The sequence below is a fragment of the Culex pipiens genome, chromosome 3 (assembly GCF_016801865.2).
Source record: "Culex pipiens pallens isolate TS chromosome 3, TS_CPP_V2, whole genome shotgun sequence".
In the NCBI taxonomy this organism is placed as follows: domain Eukaryota; kingdom Metazoa; phylum Arthropoda; class Insecta; order Diptera; family Culicidae; genus Culex; species Culex pipiens.
In genome coordinates, this window is record NC_068939.1 from 17,092,058 (window position 1) to 17,116,811 (window position 24,754).

The following is a 24,754-nucleotide window of genomic DNA, read 5'->3' on the forward strand; positions in this document are numbered from 1 at the left end:
TATGACCCTTGAACTACTCTAAAGTGATTTAGAATTTTTAAATCCAAAATTACGATGATGAAATATTGAAAAATCCATTTTATTTTTTTATTTAACAAGCAATCAACCATTCAAATTTGACTAAAATGGGGTCGCAGAACTCGAATTTGATGTTTAAAGAAAAAAAAAAACGTTTTTTTTTTGTTCGTGATTCGATTATTTGACGTCCCATACAAACCTTCGGATAATCGAGTCTGGACTGTATTACTAAAGCTTATCCTTAAAATTTTCTTTAGTTGAAGGCATGAAATTTTGGAAAACTTGAAAAAGATATTTTTATTCATAGCCTAGCTGTTAAGGAAGTATTAGACTACGGCAAACAAACAAACAAACTTGCTCGTTTTGACAGTTAGCCAGTTTGTCTACGTTGTTTTTTTTTGTTTGCCATAGTATAATACCTCCTTTAGCATCCACTGACCATCGATTATATTGGAAATCTTAAATTTCAAAAAAGTGTCCACGTGGCTACAAATTGCAAAAAAAAATATGTTTTACGTCTTTTCCAATTTGTTATAATTACATAATTAAAGGTTAAATCAGGTTGGCCACTCAAGTCGGGAAGTCGAGAAAGTCGGGAATTCGCCAAAATCCGCCAAAATCGGAAAAAAGTCGAGAATTTATGATTTTTTGTCAAAAAGTCGGGAAATGTCGGGAATTCCATGCAAACTAGGATGTAACAAAAATGACTTTTTGGCGGGCATTCAAGGGTTTGTTCCGGTGGGCATACTAAGCACAAATCCAAAATATGAGCTTGATTGGACGTAACAGGAGCTGGCACTCCGCCCATCAATTTTAAATGGGATTTAACCCGTGAAAAAAGATTTTTTCAAAAATGTCACTTTTTGAGGCATTTTGGCCAATGAAGCGTTTATTTTCAACATCATTGGCGTGTAGGCCAGATCCTTGCGCATCTTTTGGTATATATAACATTGAAATTTGGAGCAGGTTGGAGCTCGGTACAGACCTTCAAAGTTTGGCATTTTTTCGAAAAATCGGCCCCGGCAAAATCAAGGGCGGTCTAGGGCGTCGCGAGGCGCGACGCATATCTTTTTTGCCGGGACCGATTTTTCGAAAAAATGCCAAACTTTGAAGGTCTGTACCGAGCTCCAACCTGCTCCAAATTTCAATGTTATATATACCAAAAGATGGGCAAGGATCTGACCTACACGCCAATGATGTTGAAAATAAACGCTTCAGTGGCCAAACTGCCTCAAAAAGTGACATTTTTGAAAAAATCTTTTTTCACGGGTTAAATCCCATTTAAAATTGATGGGCGGAGCGCCAGCTCCTGTTACGTCCAATCAAGCTCATATTTTGGATTTGGGCTTAGTATGCCCACCGGAACAAACCCTTGAATGCCCGCCAAAAAGTCATTTTTGTTACTTCCTAATGCATACTTACTTGTTTGAAAATTAATTTTAACTCTTGAATAATTTTGTAATATTTTGTACAATTTTCAAATTAAATTCACTCAATTCTGTTTTAGTAACTTACTTTAAATTTAAGGTTCTTTTCACTATTTGAATATATTTGAGTACCTATGGAAAAGCTGTTCAAGACATTCAAAATCTTAATAAATATTCGATGCAGTTGACACAGATTTTCATACTAATTTTAAAGAATCTAATGATCTCTTTATTAATTTTTGTAAAAGTTAATGAAAAACTAAAATAAAAATTGAGCCTAATGCCCAGCATAGAGTTATGATTCTATTTAATTTTGTTACATAGATTGAATTTTTAGAAAACAGATTCCAACTTGAGTTTGGCAATGGTTTTTTTTTTTGTAAATATTTTTCATTGTTTAACTAAATTCATTAGGTAATTTCAAATATATTTTTTTCCAAATGTTGCCCTTGAACTTTTTTGTGCGTATGAGTAAATTACCTTCTATAGATAAAGCTTGATTTTTTTTCGGAAAACTTTAAATATCGAATAAAATCCAAAATTGAAAAACTTTTTTACGTTTTGAAAACATGAAAAATATTGAAGTTGCAAAAAAAATAATCCAAGAAATTTTGAGTTATTGCAAAATGTTCAAAAATGTGTCTCTACACTCTACATCTCTCTCTGGAAAATAGGAATGAAATTTGAAATTCAGTTATCTTTAACTTCTTGCCATTTTATTTCCAGTTGAAACGAAGTATCAAAAACTATACGTTTGCCAATTTTAAGTAAAATTTGCATTGGCCAAAAAAGGGAAAATATTTTAACCACAAATCAGAAATAATCATATGTTTCAGATAAGTTTCACGAAAGCTTTCTACCCTGCTGCTTTAGAATTCTTTTGAAACAAAGTTTGAAAAAAATATGTTAATTATTCGTCTTTAATACTACTGTTCATTGCAAGCTTTTTAACTTGCACCTGATTTTTTCGACCAAGGTTTACGTATTATTTTTGAGGACCCTGCAAAAAAATATTAAAGGTAATCATTCAGCAACATAAATAATTTAAATAACAATTAATTCCCGCAAAAAAAAATCATCGCCTTTGCCATCATTAATGAAAACTTATTCTTCAAATCACTGCGCTCAATGAAAAGCTCATCCTGTAAAGGTTGGAAATGAACTTTCCCAAGCACTCAGCAACAGAAACAGCAGCAGTAGCAGAACCAGCAAGCAAATTGAAAACAGCAGCAGAGAAAAATAAAATGTAGATTCACATTTGAAAATGACCAAGATTGTTTTTAGAAACTCAAAATATTTTCTTTCGATTAAATTCAATAGTAATGATAATAGAAGATAATCATTCACTTCCCGATCAATCAAGTCCTTTTTAAAGATTACTTTTGGATTTGTCATACACACACACCCACACACAAACAGACACACCACCACAGATGGGGTGTCCTACAAAAGACCAGGCGGGAGCACACACCACGCGAAAAGCGAACGGAAAGCGCAAAGAGGAAAAGAGAAGCAGAAGAAGAAAAGTTGGCATAGAAGAGAGAAGATAGAGAATGAGAGAGAGAGAGGCAAGAGAGCGAGGGAGAGAGACAGGGTGTTGTGACACGAGAATCGAGCACTCTATTATAGGGTAACCAACCAACTCGACGCGGTCCGACAACCCTCGGTCGGAGATGCCGAGGCAGGGACCGGGACTGAGGAAGGAGGACAGAGTTGGTCGTTTGTAGTCGGATTGGGATTTTTCTGTGAATTTTGTTTGTGTGAGTGTATGTGTGTGAGCTGGCGTGATCTGACGTCTGTTTGTGTGTGTGCGTCACTGTCGATTTTGACGTTTGCCAAGCTACGGCGCGCACGATGGATGACAGACCGGAGCTTGCTTGGGTGGATTCAGTTTTATGACCACCTTGCAACGTTTAATGACTCATCTGATAAAAAACTTTTTTTTGCAGGACGTTGTTGCAAGTTGTGAAATAATTATCAGTACACGTACTTTAAGTATTATTAAGTACATAATTTAGTACTGATTTATACATTTCCCCAACATTTTTCTTAGGTTTAGTTTATAATTCGATTTCAAATCAGTTTTATTAAGTTAGGAGGACTTCACAACTCAAATTATGTGGAGATTTATTATTCTAATCTAGCTTTGAGATCATGAATTACACACAAAAAAAGTAAGCAAGAAGGTCGAAAATTTGGTTGATAATATTACTTTTTTAAAGAGTTATTGAGTGTGATGACTGTAAAAAAGTGATTTTCTATAGAAACTGATGAAAGTTTCACCAGATCCTTATGAAAAATTTCATGTTTTGACACAAAATCTGTCACAATTCCCAATTACCATCATTTTTTTTACTGACGTTTGATCAACTTATAAAATTAAACAATTTGATTTTTTTTATAGGTATACTCTACAAAGTTTTATATTGAATATTTGATCATTTTTGATATTACTTCAAGATTAATGAAAATCTCTCACAATAAAACTACCTTAACAATCAGGTCCTAAAATTAAGCTTAAATTTTTGATATTATTGTTCACAAAGATAAAGCTTATTTTTCTGAGTACAATGACCCTTTGTACGACCACAAAGAGTTTAAAATGGATTTTTAATCAGTTTTAAAAAATTAACTTTGCGGACCTTATTGACAGCAAATGTCTTACTTGACAGCTCATACCAAGGGGACCAAAGTTGATTCATCGAAAAAATGTTGTCTTGGCAATTTATTTTTTTACATTAAAAAAAGTCATAAAAAATTGTTTTTAATCGTGTTTTCTACCGTTGTACATAAAAAATGACATAGGGTTTTTAAATTACCAACTCACAATTACTAATACCAGTGCCCAAATGGTGTATGGATGGCCCCTTTTTATAAAATGCTTTCAATAAAAAAAATAATATGACAAAATATTTTTCAAAAATAAAAAAGCCTTCTCTCAACCTAGATTTCCTTTTTATTAAGTATAATTTTCAAAATACGTTAGCATAAAGTATTTCGGAACCTTTTAGCCCGCTCACACTCAATGTAAACTTTCAATGTAGTGACCGGGATGAACTCTCGCTTTCTTTTTCTAAAGGTCCTTCTACATAGGAAACCATTGGCACATTGTTTGTTTTGAAAAAGTAATCTAGAACTGGTCTGTTTACATTCTTTCTGATAGATATGTGATCAAAAGGGACTTATTGTGTATTTTCAGCCCTTTTCAAAAGTTAATGTCAAAATTTAAATTTTGTGATTTTTTTGCCATGTTTTTAACATAGTGTTTTAGTGAAAATCGATTTTTGGGTTTAAAAAGAGAAATAAAAATGGGTATTTTTTTAAAGTGTACCTATTTTTTCTCGAAACATAATTAGGGACCATCCATAAACCACCCCCTCCCCCCCTCGTGTACGATTGTCCATACAAAAAAAAAACTTTTTTGATTGGATCGTGGACAATCGCCAGGCTTCATCCATAAAGTACGTCACGCTTAAATCAGCCAACATGATCACAGTTTGTAGAATATGCTTGATAATATCAGCAAAACAGAATTATAAGAGAACTAAAGTTGATCAAACAATACAAGAAATAAACGTTTTAAAGATATTATATATATTTTTTTATAACAAAACAAGCCTTACCCGACCAACTTCGTTCTGCCTTTTTTTTTCGCTTGTTGACGTTTTTTTTTTTGCTTATTCAGCCTCCTGTGATCAAAATATAATTTTACGTAACTTTCTTCATACAATCTGCAGATTTTCCGGAACCGGTTCCAGAGTGGCCAAAGTGTCAATTAGTTAGCGTAAGAACCTTCCTTGGGCTTATACGAATTCAACGCAACAAAAAGCACCCCGATCCGACACTCCGTATTGAACTGATTCGCGTTCGAACAAAACCGTCGAAATTTTTTATGTATATAAGATATCTATTTTGTTCTAAATTATAACATTTTAGAACTTTCAATTGTATTGTTAGGAGCAAAAAACGTTCAATCTAATTTTTTTAAAGGATTTGAACAGATTTGGCATTTAAAAACTCAAAAAATTCCAATTACGACACAAATCAGTGTAGATTCAACGAACCAAGTAATGTTTACCTTTCAAAGCTCCACGTTACATTCTGTATAACGATTCCTCAAAGTACTCCACTACTACAAACACACAGCAGAGAGCTTCTTCGACTTTCTAGTAAACTTTGCAGAAAAATTTCTCCCCTCCCTCCCTCTTGCATCGTCTCCAACCTCCACACCTTTATCGCCTTTCCCTTTGCAGTTGGCAGCAGCAACAACACTATCATCGAGAAATCCGTCCAGTCACTTTTCCAACAATTTACCATCAACCACCGACTACGACCGTTACTTGAAGTTGACTTGGCGTTGGGTTCTACGTCAACCAAGTTACGTTGCAACACACTACCAACGGTCGTAGAGGTATACTTTTGCAGAGTTTTTCCCAACTCTACCAAGCCCTCTCGTGAAGATCAACAACATTCAACTAGCAGGACCTTACAGAACGTACCAATACTTAAGTAATGACAACAAGGTTTTCAAAATTCAAGAAACAATATTTTTTAAGTTCTAATTTACGATGATGACTTCTATAGTTTTCATTCATATCTTCGAATTGTACATTGTACCTCTCAGAAAATCTTTTAACAAATAAAACACTGGAGCAATACTTCACTAAACTAGTGGAAAATTGATTTTTTTTGGAACCAAATTGATTTTGTTTTGAAGAATGAACCTTAAGTTGCTATTACAGCAAGTAGGTTCTGAGCTGGGTGATGAATAGAGAGAATGCGTAACGTGATTATCGAATGATCCCAATTTGTTTACATCTTCCAAGTAGCAGGCTGTTCAAGCACAAGCATGACTTTTTTCTTACTGGTAAATGAGCTGTTTTATAATCAGTAGTTTGTGTATTATTTTGTCTGGTTTTTTACTTTTTTTGCTGGAAAATTGTCGCGTTTCGATCGGTTAAAAGAGATTTTTTTTTACGGCTAACGAAGAACTGCGACAAGAGTGTCATTCTGCGATGTCTCAGATAAATTCCCTTTATGATTTTGGAATCCTGCAGCTCTTCCTGGTCCAGCGAAAAAACATCGCTAATTCTAGCGAAGCTGATCCAACAAACAAAGAAGATTTTCACTAAACCAGGATTCCAAACGGAATCAAACAATAAAGACAGCTTCTGGATGGGTACAACCGCATCGATTCCATAAACAACATCCACTCATAATTATAAAAATGACGAACTCGCCTTCAACTTTCTTAAGATTTCTTGACTTCAACTCCAGGTCCTCAAAGCCACACATTTTTCATTCTTGTAAAAAAAACTATTTTTTCATGATCGATAACAATACTCTCTACTTTTGCCGAACAGTAAATTAGTTCTACTTTGACAGTTCAAAATTGAGGCCGTTTTGCGAACCATTATTCTGCACCTAGGTTCTGAGAGTATTTACTGTTGACTGTAAGTGGTTCAAGCCATCTAAAATTAGAAACTCTCCGATAGGTTTGTAAAATTTAAGGCAGGAGTGCTCAAAGTTTTTTGAGGCCGGGCCAAATTTGAAGCTCAAATGAGCTTGCGGGCCAAATTTACAAAAAAAAAAGGTTATTAAACAAAATAAATTCCGTTATTTTAATTTTATAGATTTAATTTCTATTATTTAAAAAAAATGTAAATTCAAAATAATAGAAACCACAACATAACGGTTTTCTATCGGTATTGTTGATTTTGTTGTTTCAGGTACTTGAGAAAAAAAGTTTTTAGCTGAATTAACTTGTGTTTTCAAAAAGAAAAAATAAAGTTTTGTTTTTATATTTCGATAATGGTCACATTACATGTTAAACAATTCATCTAAAGGCGTAATTTAATCTATAAGTTAAGTGTGGCTAATGAAAAATCGTTGAGAGCCAGAATTTCAAAATTTCAATGAAAAAAATTAAGAAAATGTTTTAAGCTTCCATATAGTTAAACTGCAATTATTATTTTCAAAAAAATATGGTTCGACAAAAAACATTTAAGAGAAAAAAACATTTATTTATTTCATCGAAAATTCACTAAAATTCAAATTATTTTTAATAAACCCAAATATGCTCAAATTCAAAATGCACAGGAATTTTAATTAATTGATTTCACTTAATTTTTTTTTTTTTTTGAAGTTTTGAATGTTTTTTAAAATATATTTTTGCTCCTGGTTTTTCGAGCCAATTATTTAAAAATGGGCGAAAGCTTTGTAAAATATTTGCAACAAACTTGATCTCCGATTTCCACATTTGGTCTGTCTGAATCAGTTGGTAGTCAATTAGATTCGTTTTCTAACAATTTTAACAGAACAGAATTCTATCTAAGTCAAACTTGAACGTTTTTTAAATATTTCCAAAAATGTTTGATGAATGTTTTGACTATATTTACTAGTTTCACTCACATTGAAACGTGTGAAATTGTTTTAATTATACAATTTTTTGAACAAATTATTTGTATCCAAAAGTGAAGACAAAATATTGATAAATCATATTTTTTTAATAACAAAAAATAAAAAAGATTGGCTTATATAAAAGTTTAAAATAAACCTTAATTTTGAAAAAGTATAAAATCACTTTACAAGTAGTCAACGGGCCATTTTACATGATAATTCAAAATGGGTCCGCGGGCCACAAAATATCATCTCGAGGGCCACGTTTGGCCCGCGGGCCATACTTTGGTCACCCCTGATTTAAGGCAAGGGGTAGCCCAGTTTTGGATCGGATAGAGTCCTCGGATCTCAAACCTGTCAGATGATTGAATTTCTATCATTTGGACTACGATTGCAACTTTTCGATGATAGTGAGACAGTTGATTCCATCAGCGAATGATAATGATGATGACTCTGTTGTAGAGTTTTGTGAGTGTGCGTTTAGTGACGCATGGTGTATAGCATTGGTCAGGATTTTTCACCGAATTTCTCCTAGGTGTGAGTGTGTCCGAAGCAGTTATAATGGACAATCATCGAAAACATTTAACATCATCATCATCACACCACAGCAAATAACAAAATTGGGAGTGTGAGAGAATTGAAAATGTGGCAACGTGGCAAGGTAATCCCGGTGGGGAGACCCTGGAAACCTTGATGAACCTACCCCCGAGTAGAGGGTTCCGGAAGGAAGTGGATGGACGAGCTGCTGGGGGTTTGTTTTTTTTCGATTGTTTGCAACTGGGTCCGATATGTGTGGGTGAAGTTTGTTTGTGTGGTCGGTGCATAATGAGGGAATTGATTAATTGCATTTGCAATTGATGGAAGCATGGTTTAATAATTAGGTCGACGGAAATGATGAGAGTTTCATCCAGGATAAACCATAGTCATCTAATTTACGTAATATTTTGCAGAAACTAGCTTGCTAACTTACTAGAAATCTCTTAAAAGCAACCACACTTCTTTTGATGGATTTACATGTTTTATGTAACTTTGCCAATGTTTTAAAGATGTTACTGTTTTGAAATCATCTTTGACATAGTTTTTGTTGACTAACATTCTCTAGTTGTAAGTTGTTTAATGTCCCAGACTATTGCAACTTCAAAGTAATGATAAAGTTGTCAAAAAGTAAGTAGAAATAGAAAAGGTTGCAAAAATATGAAAATACCAAACAGACAAAAGATAATAATGTGAGGTTGTACCAAAGCATTAATACTATTATATTATTTCAAAAACATTAAAAGAATTTACGCAAAAAAAAAACTTTAAAACATAACATAAAATCACTTAACATAGAATAACTTAAAAAATAACAGGGAACAAGAGAATTTTTGAGGCATTTACATGAAAAAAACAAGTAAAAGTAGAGTTCAAAACTGAATTTTAAAGATTTTTTTTTATTATTTTCACGTGGTTTATGGCTTGCCCTCTGTCAAAATTCGTCATGTAGCGGGGAACAGCATCTAATTCCAGCGTGCCTCTGATGTTGCCATATCAGCACTTTGACATTCAATTACAGATCATTAAAAGCGTTTTCAACTGAAATCGAGTTGTAAATATCTCAATAAGAAGTGAGCAAGCAAGTTTCTATCAAATGTTTTGCAAAATTAGTTTTTTAAATAGTGAAAATCAGCAAATTGGATGGAGTTAGGAGCGAGCGCTTAACCTGCCAAACATACGAGAATTTCCCCTAGTCTACGAAAGTCATTTTTCGTGCTTTTTTTTCAGTCTGGCAGAAACTTTTTTCCATACAAATTTCGCAGATGTCCTTACAAAAATGGTATGTAAAAATAAAAAAAAATGTATCTTGTGAAGGAATGTGGATCGATTTGGTGTTTTTGGCAAAGTTTTTATAGATGAGGCGAGGACTGAACCTAAAAAATAATGCGCGGATTTTTTTGGGTGATTTTTTAAATAACTTGTTGCCACTTTAAAATTGATTTCCAAAAAAACTACTCTCATTTTTTTGCTTTGTTTCCAGGGGACATAAAAAGCAATCTTTTCAGAAAATTCCAGAAATGAGAAACATCTCATATAATGTTTTGATTGAAAAAAACTAAAAAAAAAATGACTTTGTTTTTTAATGTAAAATCAAGTTTGCAGTCAAAAATCAGTTTTTACATCTTATAAATATTCCACATTTGCTCATTTTTGTAGTAAAATATTTAAGATAAGTTAAGAAAATTCTCTACATGTTTGCTTTTTAAAAACAGGAAAAATTAGATTTTCTCTGTGTTGCTAATTTAGTCCTCGTTTTTTTGATGGCGATATCCCGAGAACGAATAGTCCATTTTGCAACATAAAAAAATGAAGTTTCTGACAACTGACAAGGGCCAAATATTTAATATTATGCCTTTTATCAAAAAAGTTACCTAAAACTGAAAAATAAATTGAAAATGGCGCGATTTATTTAAAAAAAAATACTTCAAATAGGTATTTTTTATATTGCAAATTTGGTTGAATATTAAAAAGTTCAATAAAACAAATATTTGACCTATTTTATATATTTTTTATACATTTTCACTATTCAAAAAAAAATATAACTTGTTCAAAGATTTTTTGTCCTTTCTAAAATTTTCTGGAAAATGCATTTTACGACCTCTAAAAGGTTTGTTCATGACCATACAAATAGTGCGTGCAGTTTTTACTTTATATTTAGGTTATCAAATTCTTTTGTTAAATTTTTAAGCTAGGTATATCTAGAATAGCAATATTCACATTCATAAGAAGGGAGTAGAGAGGGGTGTCTGAAAGATAAAAACAAGTGTCCTCGTTTCTCCTAACAAGGAGCAATCTAAGAATCATTTAAGTGCTGAACAATCCAACATTATGAGGCAAATCTTGCGAATTACTCATCGGGTTAAAGTTCCCCTAATAAAATCAACAACGACAACATTTTGATCGCAGGATATTCTATTCAGGACTGTAAAATATAAATCAATTCTTAACAAGAGATGTTAAGTTTGTTGCGAACAAGAGTTGCTCAAAATGACCTCCAAAACTAAGGCATAGTAAAAATCATGAAATAATATACACAGTAAAAATGTGTAAATTTGGAAGGTGTAATTTAGGAAGGTTGAATATTATGTCTTTTATGATGTAATTTTACCTCGATTAAGACTGAAAAAGTGACATTACACCAGAAAAGACGTAAAATTACACATTTTTTCTGAGATAAAAGATGTACTTCTTCCCAGATATAATATTACCATGATTTTTTTTTACTGTGTAGGCATGATAATGATTAGAACTAGTCATGTTCCATGAATATCTTTGTGAATTGACAAAATGCGACTGGAGTAAGTAAGTAAGTAAGTAAGTAAGTTAGTAAGGACCACTTTACTCCGTTTGTTAGGTATAAGAAATGAAAATTGATCCTCGATCATTTAAACACATGGTTAATTAGTTTATTCTTGGTTTTGGATAACAACTAATGTTATGCAAACAGTTTATTTAGTATAAAAGGTAAGATATCCTGGATCCGAAGATTCCATGGCTATTAGCCCGGGTCAAAAAAATTAAAGTTGCTCAAATCAAAAATTATATGAGATTGCCCGAAAGAGTACTCAAAATGGTGGCTCAGGCCAAAATTTCAGCCCATTTGGTTGAAAACTGGCTTGCCTTGAGCAGGAACAAGTTTAAATGGGAATTAACCCGTAAAACTGGAGCATTTATGTAAATTGCTCTGTACAAGTCAGCCGTTAACAAATGACGACTTGTGCATACCATGGGGTCTTAGGGGATGGTCTGGGGAACAATTCCTCCGAAGGGTGCAAGACGATCCGAGGCCCCTGGTCTTGCCTTGAACCGGATTCATTCCGGCGTCGCAGAAATTCTCATGGTCCCAGCAAAATGTATAGGGAAAAATCAAAGCACACTAAGAAGGCTGCCTCGATCAGAGGACGCCACATGGCAATCAGCCACCACGTGGCAGGAAAATTACTTCAAATTCGGGTTCAAAATTACATTTTGCGTTTTTAAGGTGTTTTTGATCAAATATCTGGCTGAATAAAGTGTTCTAGGAATAACAAAACTACTTTAAAAGCAAAAAATGATTATACCCTCCTGCCACGTGGTGGCTGATTGCCATGTGGCGTCCTCTGATCGAGGCAGCCTGCTTAGTGTGCTTTGATTTTTCCCTATACATTTTGCTAGGACCATGAGAATTTCTGCGACGCCGGAATGAATCCGGTTCAAGGCAAGACCAGGGGCCTCGGATCGTCTTGCACCCTTCGGAGGAATTGTTCCCCAGACCATCCCCTAAGACCCCATGGTATGCAAAAGTCGTCATTTGTTAACGGCTGACTTGTACAGAGCAATTTACATAAATGCTCCAGTTTTACGGGTTAATTCTAGATTAAATTTTCAAAACAACCTATCCCTCATGGGTTTCCTATGCAGATAGGACCTTTTGAAAATTTAATCGAGAATTCCCATTTAAACTTGTTCCTGCTCAAGGCAAGCCAGTTTTCAACCAAATGGGCTGAAATTTTGGCCTGAGCCACCATTTTGAGTACTCTTTCGGGCAATCTCATATAATTTTTGATTTGAGCAACTTTAATTTTTTTGACCCGGGCTAATGGCTATACACAATAAGATAATTAGCGCAACGTTCAATGAGCTAAACTGAGTTCTAAGGCAGCGAATGACCAAAAAGGTAAAAGCTGCCAGAAATAAATGAATTAACAACAACAACAAACTGAGTTTTTGCGTTCGTCGTACATTTTATAATCTGATATTTTGAGTCTTCGAATAAGACAATCCGAAATTTATCCGTTGGGCAGCCTGATGTTCTCAGATGGTACGGAGTAACTAAGGTATGTTATAAAATCCTGGACTATTCTGGTATACAGCTTTTGCTATTAGCAATTAAGTTTTGGACCGAGGCTCGGTATCGCTCAAATCGCAAAACCGCTCATTCACGCATAGACAGTATGTACCTAGTAACTGCAGCAGGTGCCGCCGTATCAACCGCACTCCCCCGAGTTGAACGAACCGTTACATAATCTATTGTTCATGTGTGCATGTGCAAATTGCTGCTGTAGCACCCTCCCCCACACATAGCTCTACTAATTATGACAACCCGCGACGAAAACGGTTCCAAAGATCTTACAGGTACCGAAAAAACCCTCCAGAGGTGCCCTTCAATTACGCGCTGCGATTTTCTTCAGCACCGCTCTCACTGGCGAGGTTCTTCGAGAACCGCCGAAACCTTCGTCCTCCCGGCCAACCTCCGGTCCTTCCCCACCCCTCCTCTGGAACACTCCGTCGTCGAGTTTTCTGCCTGTTCATCGCTTTCGTGTACCCCCGCCGTCCCGTCCCGTGTGACACCCTGCCTCCTCCTCGAAGACCATTGTGACGACGACGACGGACGGCTGGCTGGCGGTGGTAGTGGTGCTTCGAAACCTAACCTCAAAAAAACAGCAACAGCAGCTGCCTGCTGGGACGAGGATGGCGCGAGAGAGAGAGGGGAAAAGTTTGCTGCGATGGTGCTCAGCCCTCCGGACAGAGCAATACGAAAGGGGGCCCCGCCGTCTTTGTCGATGCTTGCGGGACTTTTCCAGGTCGGGTGTGACTTTTCCGCGGAGGATTCCGGATTGATTTGGGGAAGTTGAAGATCGCCGATCAGCTGTTGGTTATCGTGAATGTCTCGGGAGTCCTGTGGGCTCAACTTGGGGGGACTTGACTACCGGAAAAGGTCGTCCTGTCAGGAACGTCACGTAAACAAACGTGTGAACCACCACCACACACGGGTTAATCCGGAACGGGAAACGTACGAACGTGCGATATTTGTGTATAATCAGCTGTGAGCCGCAGCATTTAAAGGCGCGAGTAACAAAACATTGCACCATCAAAGCAGGCAGCAGAGGGAAAGAAAGGTCGGTCGTCGTCGGAAACATCACCACACACAACACCACTACCACAACATGGGACACAAAACGCGCGCGCTCAATCCCTCTGAAAGACGCACACAGTCTCGCGGTTTGTTGTGGTTCTCGACCGCGCCGGAAATGCCGGGTTCCGAGCCCGCGGAACTCCGGGATTAATTGCACACCTCCCCCCGGGGGTAGCCGCCGCCATCTTGGAAAAGGCAGAGTCTCGCGCGGGGCCCCAGTGCGGAGCGCCGTTTTTAAAAACTACAACAGTACCCCGCAACCCCGTCCCGCCCGACACACAGTCCACGCCGGTTCTCCACCCTCGGTCATGCTTTACATCAGCAGCGTGTCTCACTCCCGCTCACTCTCTCACTCTCACCCGGCACCCGTCACAAACCACCCCAAAGCAGCCGAGAGTTCATTCATTCGCACATGCTGGCTGGTTGTGGACGGCGGCAGTGTTGCCAGGTGGAGGTAAGATTGTCAACGATCTCTGAAGTCAATCAACCAGGTATTTATCGAAACCAGACGCAAAAATAACCGAGCCACGTAGCCTAGTGGTAACGCTCCCGCCTAGTAAGCGGTAGATCGGGGTTCAAATCCCGGCTCGGACCAACACAACTGGTGATCGTTTCTTTTCTGGATTCGATTGCTTAGTAAAGGGAAGGTAGTGTATCGTCACAAACTGGACCTTAACACATCACCTTAGGAAGGCGCCCTATGGAATGTTAACATCAACCTTAACATGTTAACATTAAGTTGAGAATAAAATTGCCACTGAATCCGCTTTGTAAATGCCGGCCCCGATACTCTTCAAGGGTGTTCCCCTCAGGAACTGGGAAAGATTTACTTTTTTTTTTTTACTAGACGCAAATATTCTAGCAGAGCTGGTTCTATCAGAATCCTGTACAAATATCCAGCTCTGTAAGAACTCTGCTAGAATCCTTTTAGAACTTCGTGCCTGGGTCTTCGTAGATCTTCTCAAAGTGATGCCAATGGAGTTATTTCAAAATCTTTGTATTCACTATCTTCATCAAACTTTCCGGAAATCTCAATGAATATCAAAGAGTAAAAGATATTTTCACGGGACTACTGTCACATATCGTTAAGCACCATCAGAATACAAGCATTACGTTTTATATTCATGAATTTATTTGGGATCTCTTGAAATTCTTGAAATTAATTATGTGAGCGTTCATTTCAAAGATTTTCGCGTATGAGTAAGAGTATGATTGAACACAAGTTTTTTTTAAGCTGGATGTTAATAAGCTGTTTTCAAACTTTTTTGATTTAATTTGGGTTTTTCCTTTCAATAGCAATTCGATATCGAATCAATTCACGATATGTAGAGGCTGTAGATACGAAACGGAGAGTGAACAACACAAACAAAGCGATCCAAACATTTAATTAGGCCACAAAGGCAGACCGTAAACATTCGGGATTTTTCCACTATTCCATATATCCGTAGTAAATAGGGTGAAACTGCGTTTGTAAACAAGCAGTCTATCCCACTCTTACTTGACGTGAACTGTCACTTGAGTAAAAGGGATAGACTGCTTGTTTACAAACGCAGATTCGCCATATTGAACTGTTACTACAGATATCAGTACACTCCATGCCAGCGATGGAAGAATCATCATCATAAGAAAATCATTTGACGATCTTCAAGAAACAAATCGGAAGGGAACCTGGCTCTCCTCTCTCGCGCACGAAAGATCGGTAAAAGGAATCTCAAAAAATCATCATCTTGATTATTCGGTGGATCATCTATTTCACTACTACACTTGCTACACTACTTGTGTAACGTCAGACGTCGAAAAATGATCTGTCACTTTTTGTAGATGGGAAATGTTTCAAAAAAAATCTTCAACAGATTGATTTTATTCGAGAAGTTCGGGAGCGTGATTCGCCTCCTCTCTATTTCGCGGGTGAAGAAAATTCGCAAGCGAAAATGTTTTTTTTTTTTGCTATAATGAAAAATACGTAAGGGCAAAAAAGAATGTTTACCACACAAGTTTGTCCTTATGTTGTCATTGTTGAAAATCCTTATATAATAAAGTGAACTTCACATGTTTGGTTTACTTAGCAACATATGCTTTTGATGATTTTTTATGTTTCACATACTTCATCTACACCATTCTATTGCAAAACTTCACCAATTAGGTCCTAAAATGAAGTTTAAATTTGTGATATTATTGCTCATAACGATAAAGCTTATTTTTCTGAGTACAATGACTCTTTGAATGACCACAAAGGATTTAAAATGGATTTTTAATTGAATTTTAAAAAATAACTTCATGGTCCTTCTTGACAGAAAAGGTCCTACTTGACAGCTCGAACAAATGTTGTCTCGTCAATATTTTTGTTTGTAGAAATGGTTTTTAACACTTGTAGCCCCAACGGGGTCAAAAAAGTTGGAAATGCATTTTCACCGGCTCATACAACCACGGTGGGTAAGAAGGGGATTATTATGCAACTTGCATGCACCTCGGAAATTCCTTCAGGAGGTTGTTGGGGGGACTATTCTGAGTCAGAAAAATCGATTCCCAAAATATTCTGTCGGTGAAAACTGGTTTTATCTCGATTTGAAGTTAAAAAACCTTATTTATCACCTAAAACCTCAAAAATACGTCTAAAATCACGGTCTAACTCTGGACAAAGATGCACAATTTCATCAAGATATCAATTCTCAGTTCCCAAAATATATTTCTGACATAGAACACCTTAAATCGATCCATTACTTGAGTCCAAGCGTCATCAGGAGGTGTAAAATAGTGTTATTTCTAAAAAAATATTTTCAATTTGCTCTGGTAAATAAACTGTCATGTCTGAATTCAAAAACTAATGTTGTAGCATTGTTGCAAACAAAATGAAGAACAATTTTGCAGAAAAAAGAATGAAATTTTATCCGTTTTCAGTAAAGTTATGTCTATTTTAGTGGGAAAATTGCTGCCAATTTTCAAAATTCTTCGATATTTAACTCATTTCTGTTATTAACAGCTACTACGATCATACTCAGTAGGATGTAACAAAAGTTACATTTTGGCGGTCATTCTGGGGCTTGTTACGGAGGTCATACTGAGCTGAACTCCCAAATATGAGCTTGATTGAACTCAACAGGAGCATGCTTTTTGCACTTTAATTTCTATTGGGATTTAACCCGTTAATTTTATTTTTTTTCAAAAATGTAGATTTTTTAGTCATTTTGGCCACTAAAGCGTTTATTTTCAACATCATTGGCGTGTAGAACAGATCCTTGCGCATGTTTTGGTATATATAATATTGAATTGAAGCACTCTAAAGCTCTGTACAGACCTTCAAAGTTTTGATTTTTTTCTTAAAAAAACGTTCCAGCAGAAAAGTTAGGCGTCGCGCCATTTCTTTTTGCATAAAACTTCAATGTTATATTTACCAAAACATGCGCAAGGATCTGTCCTATACGCCAATGATGTTGAAAATAAACGCTTCAGTTGCCAAAATGACTAAAAAATCTACATTTTTGAAAAAAAATAAATAAAAATTAACGGGTTAAATCCCAATAAAAATTAAAGTGCAAAAATCATGCTCCTGTTGAGTTCAATCAAGCTCATATTTGGGAGTTCAGCCAGGGTGGCCACTCAAGTCGGGAAATCGGGAAAGTCGGGATTCGCCAAAATCCGCAAAAAATCGGGAAAAAGTCGGGAATTTATGATTTTTTTGTCAAAAAGTCGGGAATTCTAAGCATACTTGTTTGAAAATTATTTTTTAGCACTTGAATTATTTTGTAATATTTTGTACAATTTTCAAATTGAATTCACTCAATTCTGCTTTAGTAACTTACTTTAAGTATGGAAAAGCTGTTCAAGACATTCAAAATCTTAATGAATATTGTATGCCTTTGACACAGATTTTCATAATATTTTTTATAAATCAAATGATCTTTATTAATTTTTGTTTATCAAACAAGAGGTGAAGTTAATGAAAAATTGATATAAAAATTGAGCCTAATGGCCAGTTTAGAGTTATAATTCTATTTCATTTTGTCACTAGATTGAATATTCGAAAACTGATTCCAACTTAAGTTTGGCAATGTTTTTTTTGGTAAATATTTTTAATTTTTAAACTAAATTCATTAGGTAATTTAAAATATTTTTTTACTCTTGAACTTTGTTTGTGAGTATGGGTCAATTACCTTGATAAAGCTTGATTTTCAGTTTTCGGAAAACTTAAATGTCGAATAAAATCCAGAATTGAAAAAGTTTTTACATAGATCTAGGGTTTTTTCTACATAGATCTAGAGTTTTTTTTCAAAATTTATTTTCCCTAAAAGAACACCCAGTTAGCAAAATCTAAACGTAAAAATATGTATCCTCCCTGCTAAGGCTTATGAATTGATCTCAGCTGAAAGGTTCTCCAAATCTCTGAATGGCAAATGTAACATCCTGGAGCAGAACTGTTAAATTCTAATAAAAACACAATTGAATTGAATTGAAAAAGTTTTTTATGTTTTGAAAACATAAAGAAAATATTGAAATTGCAAAAAAAAAATAATCCAAGAAATGTTGAGTAATTGCAAAATTGTTTAAAAATTTGTTTCTTCAAACATTTTGCTTAAAATAAGTGGGAAAACATAAAATCATATCAAACTGAATTTTCATTTAAAAAAACAGTTAAATACTGAACACTAGATAAATTAACATTGATTAAAAAATTCAATATCAAAAATAACAAAACTAAAAAGGGAACTTCGCAAAAAAAATTTTTTATGAATTCCTTAACATTTTCCTAAATCCTTTGAATGATTAATAACAGCAATTACCTATGTTTTAATCATTCTTTGGTTTAAAATTATGATGAAGTTTAAATAAAAATAAGAACGAAATTTCAAATTCAGTTATCTTTAACTTTTTTTTCATTTCTAGTTGAAACGAAGTATCAAAAACTATACGTTTGCCAGTTTGAAAAAGAACATGAAAGTTATAAGTATTGTTGAACTTTCGATTATTTTTTAAAGACTAATTGTTTGTGTTTCTACTCTGAATCATAATAATGAATTTCCATTTTTGAAGTTTTTTTTTTTATTTGTTGTTTTGTCTGTGTGATTACAAAAAAATGCCTATAGTTGGATTTTTTTTTTTAAATTTATTTAGATTTTTTTTTCGATGCTTTATTGACTTTTCTTATAGAAAGTTTTTTGTTGATGGGTAATGTGTGTTAACAAAGTAAAATAAATATTCTTAAGTGGTGCTGACAAGGAAATTCATAAAAAAAATCATCAGCAGATTGATTTTCTTGGAGAAGTTCGGGAGCGATTTTCTTTTGCGTGATTTGCCTCCTCTCTCTTTCGCGGGTGAAGAAAGTTCGCAAGCGAAAATGATTTTTTGCCCTAATGAAATGTTGACTCGAAGACCCTTGGTTTTGGGCATTAAATTGGATTTAGACCAGTTATAAAGTAAGGGTCTCATAAAAGACGTCACAGAAATATCACCACACCAAAAACGACGTTTGAATTCGATATATTTTTCAAAATATGTTGAAAAATGACAATTTATTCAATTATTGATAAAATCGTGCATATGTTGCCTATTTTGCGGTTATTAAGTTCGGATCTTCGGATCTATTTTTAATTGTCGAGCTTGCATATGACTCCAGAACAACTCTTACTTAATTTAAAAATTTTAAATCCAAAAAGGTGGTAATGAACTTTTTCTTCAAATTGCCTTATGGTTTTGCATTTCTTCACAACAGTAGTAAATCCGTCATCAGGCTGGTAAAATTTTTATTTAACATAAAAAAAACTTAGTGAATACTTACGTGAAAGGTTAATTTCTTAATGTGAAAAGTCCAAAAAAAAAAACAAAAAATAGTTAAGAAAACACAACATAAAATCAATCACTTCATATTATTTCCAGGAATAACGCTTTAATATTTCGACGATCAATTTGGATGTCGACTTAAATTTGCACTATTCAGATAGCCTTGAATTAATTCATTGAAATATCACTTGTGTTTTCCCCAAAAATGATTATTTTCGCTATTTCAAAACATTGCATTTCATCATCCAACATAACGGTTCTCTTCCTCTCTGTTTTTGCGATAACAAAATCACCGCTCACTTTCCATCAATCTGCCAACGCTGTCCAAATGCCAAACATTCATTCATCCGCATGTACTCACACACACACAAACACCCCAAGTGCCAAAGTGTTGACACACGCACACCGGCGCAAAACTTCTGCCGCCAACAAACCCCGCGTTCACTCACACACACACCCAGGCAACGGGCCTGCTACGATCATTGTTGAGCGCAGAAGACTTTTCACAATCGACGAGCAAAAAAAAAACTTGATTTGACCTGCCAAATTTTCGATCGCAAAATTCACGCTTCAAACGGGGCCGACGCCGGCCAAAACTACCCAAATTCGGCGTACCTTTTGCCGCACTTTACTTTGATGCACTTTTCATTGCACTCGCGGCGGCACTTGAACGGAAAAAGTCGCGTTTTTTTTTCGTCGTCTCCGTCTTCTCTGGTCTCGGACAGCAAAAATCTCACGCGAGAGAAAACTTTACCACTTCTGTTCGGATAGAGGCCCACAACACCAGTTCACGACGACCCTCACACAGTGACTGACGGAGAGGACTGCAGGAACGACGAGGAAAGCCAAATAAAATGGCGTCGCCGACTTCTCACTCGCTCTCGCACGCACGGCCCCCGGGGCGCATCCACTGCGGACGTAACGGGTTGGAGGGGGGCGGGGGAGGATGGACCACTTCCGTTGGACAATTTCTTCGGAAAAGGGGAATGAAAATTAGTCCAAAAAACTCGACTTGCAGAAAGATTTTAAATTCGCGTAACGTCATTCGAAACCGCTCCCTTTACAACAAAACAGGAAGTGGATACAGTCGGGGCGCCACCATGCGACGCGAGGCAGAACTTTTTAGCTTTAGCGCAAATTTTTAACAATTTTAGCAACAACAATATCAACCAGGAACAGCTAAAACAATTTTGGCGCCAAAGATCATTTCCGGCACGTGCATCCGAGTCCAACGGAAAGGATGTATGATTTGAATTTGATCGGCCAATGATTCAATAGAACATCATCAAAACAGAGCTTTCACTTCTGTTTGTTTTTTAATAAACAATAAAAAGTTTTTAGGAAATAGGTCAAAAACATTCTTAGAGATCATTATAATATATTATGTGTCCATATGTCAACTCAAATCCCATTTTCGAATTCCTTTCCAAAACCTCAAAAAATAGAAATTTTTCATCCAAAAAATGATTGCGAAAACTTTTTATGCTAAAGCTAACATCTACCACAAAACATATTTTTTAAATAAATTAAAAAAAAAAACAATTGACAACTTAAGTAAAACTATAAACATAACAACAAATTTAAAAAAAAGTACTAATATTTGAAATATTTAAAGAGACTTATTCTTTAAACATATTTGAAAAAAAAAATACCTTAATTTAAAAACACATATTATAATTTTCAACAATATCATTTTTTTTTTGTATATTTTAAAAATGCAAAAATGTGTTTCAATCACGTTTCAATTTTTTTTCATTGAACACGAGAAACGTTTGGTTTTCGATAAATTAATCTTTATGCCCTTTTTTAACCCTAACTCATTAAAAGATTAAAAGCAGAGGTACCGAAATTTTTTAAGTTGCGGACCAAATTCGAAATTTATGTGAACGTGTGGGCCAAATCAGGCCAACCATTTCAATAGGACACACCACCAAAATGTAATCGTTTGGGATTATTTCACTATTCCATTCATTAGGCTGGTACACATTTTATTTAAAGTTTTTGTCTCCTCCCATTCTAAGTTAGCCCAAAAAATCAGGGGGCAAACAAATATTTTTTCAAAAAAATCCAAATTTTTAATGGAAATTTAAGTGCAATCAGCTGAAATTAATTTAAAATGAATTCCCTTGCGTTCAGAATAATTTTTAGCATGTTTGGGTTGATTTAAAAATCTTTTGAATTTTGGAAAATTTTCGATCTTTAGTACCGTAAAAAGTTTTTTTTCGTTGAAATTTTTGTTTTCGTCAAATCTTACTTATCTTATTTTTTGAAGACTTATGATTGCAAAACAGCTTAACTAGTGTAAAATGCATTTTAAAACACTTTTTGCATTCAAATGTTGAAACTATGGCTTATTATTTCAATTTTTATATTTTTTATTTTTCTACCCCCAAAAAACATCTATCCTTGCATCTATCAGTTGATTTTTTTTATGAATTACAGAAAATTAAATTTTTCCATCGGTTTTGTTTATAAAAGTTTCCAATCAATTGATTCAAAATTCAAATCTGGAGTTTTTTTTTTAAAAGGTCCAATAAACCAAATTTCCAGTTTTTGCTTTTTGGGTGTTTTTGAAACCGCCCTAAGTCAGGGGTATTAAAAACACCCAAAAAGCAAAAACTGAAAATTAGGTTTATTGAAACTTTTCAAAAAAAGAAACTCCAGAAATCAACAAAGTCAGCATTAAAAGATTAACCATAAATTTCCCAAGTAACATTTTTAAACCAACAAGCCACCACCAAGTTTTATTAAGGGTTTATTGTAGCATCTTCACTGCCTAATAGTTTTATTTGGGCATTCACCGCAACCAACAAGCAAGAGCTAATTAATAGGTTCTAACAGGGTTTTATGCCTCGGACATAAAACCAGGTGGAAATAAAAGCCGACTGGCTTTCAATAAGGTTTTATGAAAGTTTTAATAGAGGCTTGAAAACCAGATGGCAATGCCATGCCAAACGGTTTTATCGCATGCTTTGTTAAAACCTAGGGTGTTGTAGCTGTCAAGTGCCATTAGGCATGTAAAAAGCTCACTTAAAACCATAAGCTCCTAAAAGAGCATTTATCGCGGCCAAATAGCAATGCATAAATATGGCGCTAAACGCGTGCTCTGATTGAATATGATTGACCGCCATCTTGATTGAAAAAATAGAAAACTGAAAAATTTGATTTAAATTTGATGAAAACACACATTTATGCTGAATTTCTGGTATGATTTATATAGCGATAGATGTTTAAAAATATTTTGAACATTTTTTTCAAAGAATTGCAATAAAATATTTTTTAACATTAAACACTATGATTACAAAATATTGATTTTTGATGAAGCGAGTTAAATTTTTTGGCTCTATCTCCCCTACATTTATCAATAAAATTTCAACCGCAGCTGAATTTGGGCCATCAATTGCGAGAAATAAGCTTTCAAATTATTTGGATTACCTCTTAATCTATTATTTATCATCGCCATTTTTGACAACCATCTCCATAATTTCATTTGGCAAGACGAAGACTTATTTTTGCCAAAATAAAACCTATTTGACATAAGACGTTTGAAGACGTATGAAATGTCATTTTTCCATAACTCCTGACTAGGTTTTAACAAAGGTTTTATCAAGGCTTTAAGGATGTTGTTAGGATTCAGTTGTAAAGCCTTGAACTCCCATGTAGGTTTTATAAATAGGCCGTAACAACCTTTTGCGGAGGTCCTTTTGGGTTTTAAGTGGGGTTTATCAAGGTTCTGGGGAGTTTGTTACGACTAAGGGGTTTTAATGTTGGTTTTGGCTGATAGGTTTTATAGCGGTTGTGACAGCTTTGATAAAGCCTAAAATGTTACTTGGGTTGTTGTAAAGTGCACAAAACAAATTGAGTTGAATTGCGTCCTAAAATTAAGCTTAAATTTGTGATATTATTGTTCACAACGATAAAGCTTATTTTTCTGAGTGGAATGACCCTTTGAAGACCACAAAGGATTTAAAATTGATTTTTAATTCAATTTTTAAAAGTTAACTTCACGGCCCTTCTTGACAGAAAAGGTCCTACTTGACAGCTCGTTCCAAGGGGACCATAGTTTATCCATCTAAAAAATGTTGTCTTGTCAATTTTTTTTTGCATTAAAATTTAAAAAAGTGATCAGAAATGGTTTTTAATCATATTTTTTATCGTTGTACATAAAAATTGACGTAGGGCTTTAGTACCCAATTGAACAAAATATTACAAAATTATTCAAAAAAATTAACTTCTCGATAAACCCGATAAACAGTGTTGCAAATGAGTGATAGAAAAGCTTTCAATTTATTATCTCTGCACCAAAAACATCCGAGAGTATAGCGGCCGTCACTATAGCATGTGAGATCTCTTCTTGTGTCTCGTGAATCCCACCGATGTCATTCTCTCTCTATCACTCCTCCCCTTTTCCTCGACTATGCGCTCTCACCGCTGAGTCTCTCAATCTCTCCGAAAACTTCAATACACGATTAAAAACCATTTCTGATCACTTTTTTTCATTTTAATGCAAAAAAAAATTGGCAAGACAACATTTTTTCGATGGATCAACTATGGTCCTCTTGGAACGAGCTGTCAAGTAGGAGCTTTTCTGTCAAGAAGGACCGCGAGGTTAATTTTTCAAAATTGATTTAAAAATCCATTTTAAACTCTTTGTGGTCGTACAAAGGGTCATTGTACTCAGAAAAATAAGCTTTATCGCTGTAAACAATAATATTAGCAATCTAAGCTTTATTTTAGAACCCAATTGCAGACATTTGGATTTTACCCAAGTAACATTTTAGGCTTTATCAAAGCTGTCACAACCGCTATAAAACCTATCAGCCAAAACCAACATTAAAACCCCTTAGTCGTAACAAACTCCCCAGAACCTTGATAAACCCCACTTAAAACCCAAAAGGACCTCCGCAAAAGGTTGTTACGGCCTATTTATAAAACCTACATAGGAGTTCAAGGCTTTACAACTGAATCCTAACAACATCCTCAAAGCCTTGATAAAACCTTTGTTAAAACCTAGTCAGGAGTTATGGAAAAATGAAATTTCATACGTCTTCAAACGTCTTATGCCAAATAGGTTTTATTTTGGCAAAAATAAGTCTTCATCTTGCCAAATGAAATTATGGAGATGGTTGTCAAAAATGGCGATGATAAATAATAGATATTATTTGGATTAATTTGAAAGCTTATTTCTCACAATTGATGGCTC

General features: G+C 34.9%; 1 protein-coding gene across 4 annotated transcripts in view; it reads right to left on the reverse strand.

Moving 5' to 3' along the window:
• LOC120413434 (MOG interacting and ectopic P-granules protein 1) overlaps positions 1–20,365 on the reverse strand; it is a 34,417-nt gene extending 14,052 nt beyond the window's left edge. For 3 of the 4 annotated variants that reach the window (XM_039574247.2, XM_039574246.2, XM_039574245.2), the window contains exon 1: positions 20,167–20,365. The gene's annotated coding sequence lies outside the window, so the exon portion shown is untranslated. The remainder of the gene's footprint in view (positions 1–20,166) is intronic. The other variant, XM_039574248.2, reaches the window with a different exon arrangement.
• Between the last annotated feature and the right edge of the window lie 4,389 nt (positions 20,366–24,754).